Source organism: Pelophylax lessonae (genome assembly GCF_965119305.1).
Source record: "Pelophylax lessonae genome assembly, chromosome: 4".
NCBI classification, from domain to species: domain Eukaryota; kingdom Metazoa; phylum Chordata; class Amphibia; order Anura; family Ranidae; genus Pelophylax; species Pelophylax lessonae.
The window spans coordinates 346,449,852-346,463,098 of NC_138771.1; positions in this window are offsets into that span (position 1 = coordinate 346,449,852).

A 13,247-nucleotide genomic window follows, 5' to 3' on the forward strand; every position below is an offset into this window, starting at 1 on the left:
GAACATGGAATTTGGAACACGGAATATGGAACGCGGAATTTGGAATACGGAACATGTATTTTGGAACATGTATTTTGGAACACGGAATTTGGAACTCGGAATCTATAACACTGAACTCGGAATTTGGAACAAAGAATTTGAAACGCGGAATTTGGAATGCAGAATTTGGAATGCGGAATTTGGAACATGGAATTTGGAACACGGAACATGGAATTTGGAACATGTATTTTGGAGCACGGAATTTGGAAATCAGAATCTGGAACACTGAACTCGGAATTTGGAACAAAGAATTTGAAACGCGGAATATGGAACGCGGAATTTGGAACGCGGAATTTGGAACATGGAATTTGGAATACAGAACATGGAATTTGGAACAAGTATTTTGGAACTCGGAATTTGGAATGCGGAATTTGGAACATGGAATTTGGAATATGGAACACGGAATTTGGAACATGTATTTTGGAACACGGAATTTGGAACTCGGAATCTGGAACACTGAACTCGGAATTTGGAACAAAGAATTTGGAACGCGGAATTTGAAGCAAGGAATTTGGAACACGGAATTTGGAACAATAAACACCAAATTTGGAACACGGAACACAGAACTCGGAATTTGGAACACAGAATTTGGAACTCGGAATTTGGAACATGGGACTCAGAATTTGGAACGCGGAATTTGGAATGCGGAATTTAGAACACAGAATTTGGAACATGGAATTTGGAACATGGAATTTGGAACACGGAATATGGAATTTGGAACATGTATTTTGGAACACGGAATTTGGAACTCAGAATCTGGAACTTGGAATCTGGAACACTGAACTCGGAATTTGGAACACAGAATTTGGAACGCGGAATTTGGAACATGGAAATTGGAACACGGAATTCAGAACATGGAACTCGGAATTTGGAACTCATTATTTGGAACGCGGAATATGGAACGTGGAATTTGGAACGCGGAATTTGGAACATGGAATTTGGAATACGGAATTTGGAACATGTATTTTGGAACACGGAATTTGGAACTCGGAATCTGGAACACTTAACTCGGAATTTGGAACAAAGAATTTGGAACGCAGAATTTGAAACAAGGAATTTGGAACACAGAATTTGGAACAATAAACACCAAATTTGGAACACGGAACACAGAACTCGGAATTTGGAACACAGAATTTGGAACTCGGAATTTGGAACATGGAACTCAGAATTTGGAACGCGGAATTTGGAATGCGGAATTTAGAACACAGAATTTGGAACGTGGAATTTGGAACATGGAATTTGGAACACGGAATATGGAATTTGGAACATTTATTTTGGAACACGGAATTTGGAACGCGGAATATGGAATGTGGAATTTGGAACGCGGAATTTGGAACATGGAATTTGGAATATGGAACATGAAATTTGGAACATGTATTTTGGAACACGCAATTTGGAACTCGGAATCTGGAACACTTAACTCAGAATTTGGAACACAGAATTTGGAACGCGGAATTTGGAACATGGAAATTGGAACATGGAATTCAGAACATGGAACTCGGAATTTGGAACTCATAATTTGGAACGCGGAATATGGAACGTGGAATTTGGAACGCGGAATTTGTAACATGAAATTTGGAATACGGAACATGGAATTTGGAACATGTATTTTGGAACACAGAATTTGGAAATCAGAATCTGGAACACTGAACTCGGAATTTGGAACAAAGAATTTGAAACGCGGAATATGGAACGTGGAAATTGGAACGCGGAATTTGGAACATGGAATTTGGAATACGGAACATGGAATTTGGAACATGAATTTTGGAACACAGAATTAGGAACTCGGAATCTGGAACACTTAACTCGGAATTTGGAACAAAGAATTTGGAACGTGGAATTTGAAACAAGGAATTTGGAACACAGAATTTGGAACAATAAACACCAAATTTGGAACACGGAACACAGAACTCGGAATTTGGAACACAGAATTTGGAACTCGGAATTTGGAACATGGAACTCAGAATTTGAAACGCGGAATTTGGAATGAGGAATTTAGAACACAGAATTTGGAGCGTGGAATTTGGAACATGGAATTTGGAACACGGAATATGGAATTTGGAACATTCATTTTGGAACACGGAATTTGGAACGCGGAATATGGAACGTGGAATTTGGAACGCGGAATTTGGAACATGGAATTTGGAATATGGAACATGAAATTTGGAACATGTATTTTGGAACACGCAATTTGGAACTCGGAATCTGGAACACTTAAATCAGAATTTGGAACACAGAATTTGGAACGCGGAATTTGGAACATGGAAATTGGAACATGGAATTTGGAACACGGAACTCAGAATTTGGAATGCAGAATTTGGAATACGGAATACGGAATACGGAATACGGAATTTGGAACACGGAATTTGGAACACGGAATTTGGAACACGGAATTTGGAACTCGGAACTTGGAACACGGTACATAGAATTTGGAACGTGGTATTTGGAGCACAGAATTTGGAACTTGGAATTGTGAACATGGAACATAGAACTTGGAAAACGAAATTTGGACCATGGAACTTGGAACACGGAACTCACTTAGAATATGGAACACAAAATTTGTAACACGGAACTCAGAATTTTGAACACGGAACATGGAATTTGTGAACCTGGAACATGGAATTTGGAACAGGGAATTTGGAACTCAGAATTTGGAACATGGAATATGGAACAAAGAACTCGAAATTTGAAATACAGAAATTGGAACACAGAATTTGAAACATGGAATTTGGAACATGGAACTCGGAATTCGGAACATGGAATTTGGGACACGGAATTTGGAACAGGAAACACCGAATCTGGAACACGGAATCTGGAACACGTAACTCGTAATTTGGAACATCAAAATTGGAACAAAGAATTTGGAACAAGGAACAAAGAATTTGGAACAAGGAATTTGGAACACATTATGTGGAACACGGAACACGGAATTTGAAACTCAGAATTTGGAACACGGAACTCGGAATTTGGAGCACGGAATTTGTAACATGGAAATCAGAAGTTGGAACGCGGAATTTGGAACGTGGAATTTGTAACATGCAATTTGGAACACGGAACATGGAATTTTGAACATGTATTTTGGAACACGGAATTTGGAACACGGATTTTGGAATGCGGAATTGGGAACACGGAATTTGGAACGCAGAATTTGGAACATGGAATTTGGAATACAGAACATGGAATTTGGAACATGTATTTTGGAACTCGGAATTTGGAACGCGGAATTTGGAACACTGAACTCGGAATTTGGAACAAGGAATTTGAAATGCGGAATTTGGAACATGGAAATTGGAACACGGAATTCGGAACACGGAACTTGGAATTTGGAACGGGGAATTTGGAATGCGGAATTTGGAATGCGGAATTTGGAATGCGGAATTTGGAACATGGAATTTGGAATACGGAACATGGAATTTGGAACACGGAATATGGAACGCGGAATTTGGAATACGGAACATGTATTTTGGAACATGTATTTTGGAACACGGAATTTGGAACTCGGAATCTATAACACTGAACTCGGAATTTGGAACAAAGAATTTGAAACGCGGAATTTGGAATGCAGAATTTGGAATGCGGAATTTGGAACATGGAATTTGGAACACGGAACATGGAATTTGGAACATGTATTTTGGAGCACGGAATTTGGAAATCAGAATCTGGAACACTGAACTCGGAATTTGGAACAAAGAATTTGAAACGCGGAATATGGAACGCGGAATTTGGAACGCGGAATTTGGAACATGGAATTTGGAATACAGAACATGGAATTTGGAACAAGTATTTTGGAACTCGGAATTTGGAATGCGGAATTTGGAACATGGAATTTGGAATATGGAACACGAAATTTGGAACATGTATTTTGGAACACGGAATTTGGAACTCGGAATCTGGAACACTGAACTCGGAATTTGGAACAAAGAATTTGGAACGCGGAATTTGAAGCAAGGAATTTGGAACACGGAATTTGGAACAATAAACACCAAATTTGGAACACGGAACACAGAACTCGGAATTTGGAACACAGAATTTGGAACTCGGAATTTGGAACATGGAACTCAGAATTTGGAACGCGGAATTTGGAATGCGGAATTTAGAACACAGAATTTGGAACATGGAATTTGGAACATGGAATTTGGAACACGGAATATGGAATTTGGAACATGTATTTTGGAACACGGAATTTGGAACTCAGAATCTGGAACTTGGAATCTGGAACACTGAACTCGGAATTTGGAACACAGAATTTGGAACGCGGAATTTGGAACATGGAAATTGGAACACGGAATTCAGAACATGGAACTCGGAATTTGGAACTCATTATTTGGAACGCGGAATATGGAACGTGGAATTTGGAACGCGGAATTTGGAACATGGAATTTGGAATACGGAATTTGGAACATGTATTTTGGAACACGGAATTTGGAGCTCGGAATCTGGAACACTTAACTCGGAATTTGGAACAAAGAATTTGGAACGCAGAATTTGAAACAAGGAATTTGGAACACAGAATTTGGAACAATAAACACCAAATTTGGAACACGGAACACAGAACTCGGAATTTGGAACACAGAATTTGGAACTTGGAATTTGGAACATGGAACTCAGAATTTGGAACGCGGAATTTGGAATGCGGAATTTAGAACACAGAATTTGGAACGTGGAATTTGGAACATGGAATTTGGAACACGGAATATGGAATTTGGAACATTTATTTTGGAACACGGAATTTGGAACGCGGAATATGGAATGTGGAATTTGGAACGCGGAATTTGGAACATGGAATTTGGAATATGGAACATGAAATTTGGAACATGTATTTTGGAACATGCAATTTGGAACTCGGAATCTGGAACACTTAACTCAGAATTTGGAACACAGAATTTGGAACGCGGAATTTGGAACATGGAAATTGGAACATGGAATTCAGAACATGGAACTCGGAATTTGGAACTCATAATTTGGAACGCGGAATATGGAACGTGGAATTTGGAACGCGGAATTTGTAACATGAAATTTGGAATACGGAACATGGAATTTGGAACATGTATTTTGGAACACAGAATTTGGAAATCAGAATCTGGAACACTGAACTCGGAATTTGGAACAAAGAATTTGAAACGCGGAATATGGAACGTGGAAATTGGAACGCGGAATTTGGAACATGGAATTTGGAATACGGAACATGGAATTTGGAACATGAATTTTGGAACACAGAATTAGGAACTCGGAATCTGGAACACTTAACTCGGAATTTGGAACAAAGAATTTGGAACGCGGAATTTGAAACAAGGAATTTGGAACACAGAATTTGGAACAATAAACACCAAATTTGGAACACGGAACACAGAACTCGGAATTTGGAACACAGAATTTGGAACTCGGAATTTGGAACATGGAACTCAGAATTTGGAACGCGGAATTTGGAATGAGGAATTTAGAACACAGAATTTGGAGCGTGGAATTTGGAACATGGAATTTGGAACACGGAATATGGAATTTGGAACATTCATTTTGGAACACGGAATTTGGAACGCGGAATATGGAACGTGGAATTTGGAACGCGGAATTTGGAACATGGAATTTGGAATATGGAACATGAAATTTGGAACATGTATTTTGGAACACGCAATTTGGAACTCGGAATCTGGAACACTTAAATCAGAATTTGGAACACAGAATTTGGAACGCGGAATTTGGAACATGGAAATTGGAACATGGAATTTGGAACACGGAACTCAGAATTTGGAATGCAGAATTTGGAATACGGAATACGGAATACGGAATTTGGAACACGGAATTTGGAACACGGAATTTGGAACACGGAATTTGGAACTCGGAACTTGGAACACGGTACATAGAATTTGGAACGTGGTATTTGGAGCACAGAATTTGGAACTTGGAATTGTGAACATGGAACATAGAACTTGGAAAACGAAATTTGGACCATGGAACTTGGAACACGGAACTCACTTAGAATATGGAACACAAAATTTGTAACACGGAACTCAGAATTTTGAACACGGAACATGGAATTTGTGAACCTGGAACATGGAATTTGGAACAGGGAATTTGGAACTCAGAATTTGGAACATGGAATATGGAACAAAGAACTCGAAATTTGAAATACAGAAATTGGAACACAGAATTTGAAACATGGAATTTGGAACATGGAACTCGGAATTCGGAACATGGAATTTGGGACACGGAATTTGGAACAGGAAACACCGAATCTGGAACACGGAATCTGGAACGCGTAACTCGTAATTTGGAACATCAAAATTGGAACAAAGAATTTGGAACAAGGAACAAAGAATTTGGAACAAGGAATTTGGAACACATTATGTGGAACACGGAACACGGAATTTGAAACTCAGAATTTGGAACACGGAACTCGGAATTTGGAGCACGGAATTTGTAACATGGAAATCAGAAGTTGGAACGCGGAATTTGGAACGTGGAATTTGTAACATGCAATTTGGAACACGGAACATGGAATTTTGAACATGTATTTTGGAACACGGAATTTGGAACACGGATTTTGGAATGCGGAATTGGGAACACGGAATTTGGAACGCAGAATTTGGAACATGGAATTTGGAATACAGAACATGGAATTTGGAACATGTATTTTGGAACTCGGAATTTGGAACGCGGAATTTGGAACACTGAACTCGGAATTTGGAACAAGGAATTTGAAATGCGGAATTTGGAACATGGAAATTGGAACACGGAATTCGGAACACGGAACTTGGAATTTGGAACGGGGAATTTGGAATGCGGAATTTGGAATGCGGAATTTGGAATGCGGAATTTGGAACATGGAATTTGGAATACGGAACATGGAATTTGGAACACGGAATATGGAACGCGGAATTTGGAATACGGAACATGTATTTTGGAACATGTATTTTGGAACACGGAATTTGGAACTCGGAATCTATAACACTGAACTCGGAATTTGGAACAAAGAATTTGAAACGCGGAATTTGGAATGCAGAATTTGGAATGCGGAATTTGGAACATGGAATTTGGAACACGGAACATGGAATTTGGAACATGTATTTTGGAGCACGGAATTTGGAAATCAGAATCTGGAACACTGAACTCGGAATTTGGAACAAAGAATTTGAAACGCGGAATATGGAACGCGGAATTTGGAACGCGGAATTTGGAACATGGAATTTGGAATACAGAACATGGAATTTGGAACAAGTATTTTGGAACTCGGAATTTGGAATGCGGAATTTGGAACATGGAATTTGGAATATGGAACACGAAATTTGGAACATGTATTTTGGAACACGGAATTTGGAACTCGGAATCTGGAACACTGAACTCGGAATTTGGAACAAAGAATTTGGAACGCGGAATTTGAAGCAAGGAATTTGGAACACGGAATTTGGAACAATAAACACCAAATTTGGAACACGGAACACAGAACTCGGAATTTGGAACACAGAATTTGGAACTCGGAATTTGGAACATGGAACTCAGAATTTGGAACGCGGAATTTGGAATGCGGAATTTAGAACACAGAATTTGGAACATGGAATTTGGAACATGGAATTTGGAACACGGAATATGGAATTTGGAACATGTATTTTGGAACACGGAATTTGGAACTCAGAATCTGGAACTTGGAATCTGGAACACTGAACTCGGAATTTGGAACACAGAATTTGGAACGCGGAATTTGGAACATGGAAATTGGAACACGGAATTCAGAACATGGAACTCGGAATTTGGAACTCATTATTTGGAACGCGGAATATGGAACGTGGAATTTGGAACGCGGAATTTGGAACATGGAATTTGGAATACGGAATTTGGAACATGTATTTTGGAACACGGAATTTGGAGCTCGGAATCTGGAACACTTAACTCGGAATTTGGAACAAAGAATTTGGAACGCAGAATTTGAAACAAGGAATTTGGAACACAGAATTTGGAACAATAAACACCAAATTTGGAACACGGAACACAGAACTCGGAATTTGGAACACAGAATTTGGAACTCGGAATTTGGAACATGGAACTCAGAATTTGGAACGCGGAATTTGGAATGCGGAATTTAGAACACAGAATTTGGAACGTGGAATTTGGAACATGGAATTTGGAACACGGAATATGGAATTTGGAACATTTATTTTGGAACACGGAATTTGGAACGCGGAATATGGAATGTGGAATTTGGAACGCGGAATTTGGAACATGGAATTTGGAATATGGAACATGAAATTTGGAACATGTATTTTGGAACATGCAATTTGGAACTCGGAATCTGGAACACTTAACTCAGAATTTGGAACACAGAATTTGGAACGCGGAATTTGGAACATGGAAATTGGAACATGGAATTCAGAACATGGAACTCGGAATTTGGAACTCATAATTTGGAACGCGGAATATGGAACGTGGAATTTGGAACGCGGAATTTGTAACATGAAATTTGGAATACGGAACATGGAATTTGGAACATGTATTTTGGAACACAGAATTTGGAAATCAGAATCTGGAACACTGAACTCGGAATTTGGAACAAAGAATTTGAAACGCGGAATATGGAACGTGGAAATTGGAACGCGGAATTTGGAACATGGAATTTGGAATACGGAACATGGAATTTGGAACATGAATTTTGGAACACAGAATTAGGAACTCGGAATCTGGAACACTTAACTCGGAATTTGGAACAAAGAATTTGGAACGCGGAATTTGAAACAAGGAATTTGGAACACAGAATTTGGAACAATAAACACCAAATTTGGAACACGGAACACAGAACTCGGAATTTGGAACACAGAATTTGGAACTCGGAATTTGGAACATGGAACTCAGAATTTGGAACGCGGAATTTGGAATGAGGAATTTAGAACACAGAATTTGGAGCGTGGAATTTGGAACATGGAATTTGGAACACGGAATATGGAATTTGGAACATTCATTTTGGAACACGGAATTTGGAACGCGGAATATGGAACGTGGAATTTGGAACGCGGAATTTGGAACATGGAATTTGGAATATGGAACATGAAATTTGGAACATGTATTTTGGAACACGCAATTTGGAACTCGGAATCTGGAACACTTAAATCAGAATTTGGAACACAGAATTTGGAACGCGGAATTTGGAACATGGAAATTGGAACATGGAATTTGGAACACGGAACTCAGAATTTGGAATGCAGAATTTGGAATACGGAATACGGAATACGGAATTTGGAACACGGAATTTGGAACACGGAATTTGGAACACGGAATTTGGAACTCGGAACTTGGAACACGGTACATAGAATTTGGAACGTGGTATTTGGAGCACAGAATTTGGAACTTGGAATTGTGAACATGGAACATAGAACTTGGAAAACGAAATTTGGACCATGGAACTTGGAACACGGAACTCACTTAGAATATGGAACACAAAATTTGTAACACGGAACTCAGAATTTTGAACACGGAACATGGAATTTGTGAACCTGGAACATGGAATTTGGAACAGGGAATTTGGAACTCAGAATTTGGAACATGGAATATGGAACAAAGAACTCGAAATTTGAAATACAGAAATTGGAACACAGAATTTGAAACATGGAATTTGGAACATGGAACTCGGAATTCGGAACATGGAATTTGGGACACGGAATTTGGAACAGGAAACACCGAATCTGGAACACGGAATCTGGAACGCGTAACTCGTAATTTGGAACATCAAAATTGGAACAAAGAATTTGGAACAAGGAACAAAGAATTTGGAACAAGGAATTTGGAACACATTATGTGGAACACGGAACACGGAATTTGAAACTCAGAATTTGGAACACGGAACTCGGAATTTGGAGCACGGAATTTGTAACATGGAAATCAGAAGTTGGAAAGCGGAATTTGGAACGCGGAATTTGGAACGCGGAAATTGGAACGCGGAATTTGGAACGTGGAATTTGTAACATGCAATTTGGAACACGGAACATGGAATTTTGAACATGTATTTTGGAACACGGAATTTGGAACACGGATTTTGGAATGCGGAATTGGGAACGCGGAATTTGGAACGCAGAATTTGGAACATGGAATTTGGAATACAGAACATGGAATTTGGAACATGTATTTTGGAACTCGGAATTTGGAACGCGGAATTTGGAACACTGAACTCGGAATTTGGAACAAGGAATTTGAAATGCGGAATTTGGAACATGGAAATTGGAACACGGAATTCGGAACACGGAACTTGGAATTTGGAACGGGGAATTTGGAATGCGGAATTTGGAATGCGGAATTTGGAATGCGGAATTTGGAACATGGAATTTGGAATACGGAACATGGAATTTGGAACACGGAATATGGAACGCGGAATTTGGAATACGGAACATGTATTTTGGAACATGTATTTTGGAACACGGAATTTGGAACTCGGAATCTATAACACTGAACTCGGAATTTGGAACAAAGAATTTGAAACGCGGAATTTGGAATGCAGAATTTGGAATGCGGAATTTGGAACATGGAATTTGGAACACGGAACATGGAATTTGGAACATGTATTTTGGAGCACGGAATTTGGAAATCAGAATCTGGAACACTGAACTCGGAATTTGGAACAAAGAATTTGAAACGCGGAATATGGAACGCGGAATTTGGAACGCGGAATTTGGAACATGGAATTTGGAATACAGAACATGGAATTTGGAACAAGTATTTTGGAACTCGGAATTTGGAATGCGGAATTTGGAACATGGAATTTGGAATATGGAACACGGAATTTGGAACATGTATTTTGGAACACGGAATTTGGAACTCGGAATCTGGAACACTGAACTCGGAATTTGGAACAAAGAATTTGGAACGCGGAATTTGAAGCAAGGAATTTGGAACACGGAATTTGGAACAATAAACACCAAATTTGGAACACGGAACACAGAACTCGGAATTTGGAACACAGAATTTGGAACTCGGAATTTGGAACATGGGACTCAGAATTTGGAACGCGGAATTTGGAATGCGGAATTTAGAACACAGAATTTGGAACATGGAATTTGGAACATGGAATTTGGAACACGGAATATGGAATTTGGAACATGTATTTTGGAACACGGAATTTGGAACTCAGAATCTGGAACTTGGAATCTGGAACACTGAACTCGGAATTTGGAACACAGAATTTGGAACGCGGAATTTGGAACATGGAAATTGGAACACGGAATTCAGAACATGGAACTCGGAATTTGGAACTCATTATTTGGAACGCGGAATATGGAACGTGGAATTTGGAACGCGGAATTTGGAACATGGAATTTGGAATACGGAATTTGGAACATGTATTTTGGAACACGGAATTTGGAACTCGGAATCTGGAACACTTAACTCGGAATTTGGAACAAAGAATTTGGAACGCGGAATTTGAAACAAGGAATTTGGAACACAGAATTTGGAACAATAAACACCAAATTTGGAACACGGAACACAGAACTCGGAATTTGGAACACAGAATTTGGAACTCGGAATTTGGAACATGGAACTCAGAATTTGGAACGCGGAATTTGGAATGCGGAATTTAGAACACAGAATTTGGAACGTGGAATTTGGAACATGGAATTTGGAACACGGAATATGGAATTTGGAACATTTATTTTGGAACACGGAATTTGGAACGCGGAATATGGAATGTGGAATTTGGAACGCGGAATTTGGAACATGGAATTTGGAATATGGAACATGAAATTTGGAACATGTATTTTGGAACACGCAATTTGGAACTCGGAATCTGGAACACTTAACTCAGAATTTGGAACACAGAATTTGGAACGCGGAATTTGGAACATGGAAATTGGAACATGGAATTCAGAACATGGAACTCGGAATTTGGAACTCATAATTTGGAACGCGGAATATGGAACGTGGAATTTGGAACGCGGAATTTGTAACATGAAATTTGGAATACGGAACATGGAATTTGGAACATGTATTTTGGAACACAGAATTTGGAAATCAGAATCTGGAACACTGAACTCGGAATTTGGAACAAAGAATTTGAAACACGGAATATGGAACGTGGAAATTGGAACGCGGAATTTGGAACATGGAATTTGGAATACGGAACATGGAATTTGGAACATGTATTTTGGAACACAGAATTAGGAACTCGGAATCTGGAACACTTAACTCGGAATTTGGAACAAAGAATTTGGAACGCGGAATTTGAAACAAGGAATTTGGAACACAGAATTTGGAACAATAAACACCAAATTTGGAACACGGAACACAGAACTCGGAATTTGGAACACAGAATTTGGAACTCGGAATTTGGAACATGGAACTCAGAATTTGGAACGCGGAATTTGGAATGAGGAATTTAGAACACAGAATTTGGAGCGTGGAATTTGGAACATGGAATTTGGAACACGGAATATGGAATTTGGAACATTCATTTTGGAACACGGAATTTGGAACGCGGAATATGGAACGTGGAATTTGGAACGCGGAATTTGGAACATGGAATTTGGAATATGGAACATGAAATTAGGAACATGTATTTTGGAACACGCAATTTGGAACTCGGAATCTGGAACACTTAAATCAGAATTTGGAACACAGAATTTGGAACGCGGAATTTGGAACATGGAAATTGGAACATGGAATTTGGAACACGGAACTCAGAATTTGGAATGCAGAATTTGGAATACGGAATACGGAATACGGAATACGGAATACGGAATTTGGAACACGGAATTTGGAACACGGAATTTGGAACACGGAATTTGGAACTCGGAACTTGGAACACGGTACATAGAATTTGGAACGTGGTATTTGGAGCACAGAATTTGGAACTTGGAATTGTGAACATGGAACATAGAACTTGGAAAACGAAATTTGGACCATGGAACTTGGAACACGGAACTCACTTAGAATATGGAACACAAAATTTGTAACACGGAACTCAGAATTTTGAACACGGAACATGGAATTTGTGAACCTGGAACATGGAATTTGGAACAGGGAATTTGGAACTCAGAATTTGGAACATGGAATATGGAACAAAGAACTCGAAATTTGAAATACAGAAATTGGAACACAGAATTTGAAACATGGAATTTGGAACATGGAACTCGGAATTCGGAACATGGAATTTGGGACACGGAATTTGGAACAGGAAACACCGAATCTGGAACACGGAATCTGGAACGCGTAACTCGTAATTTGGAACATCAAAA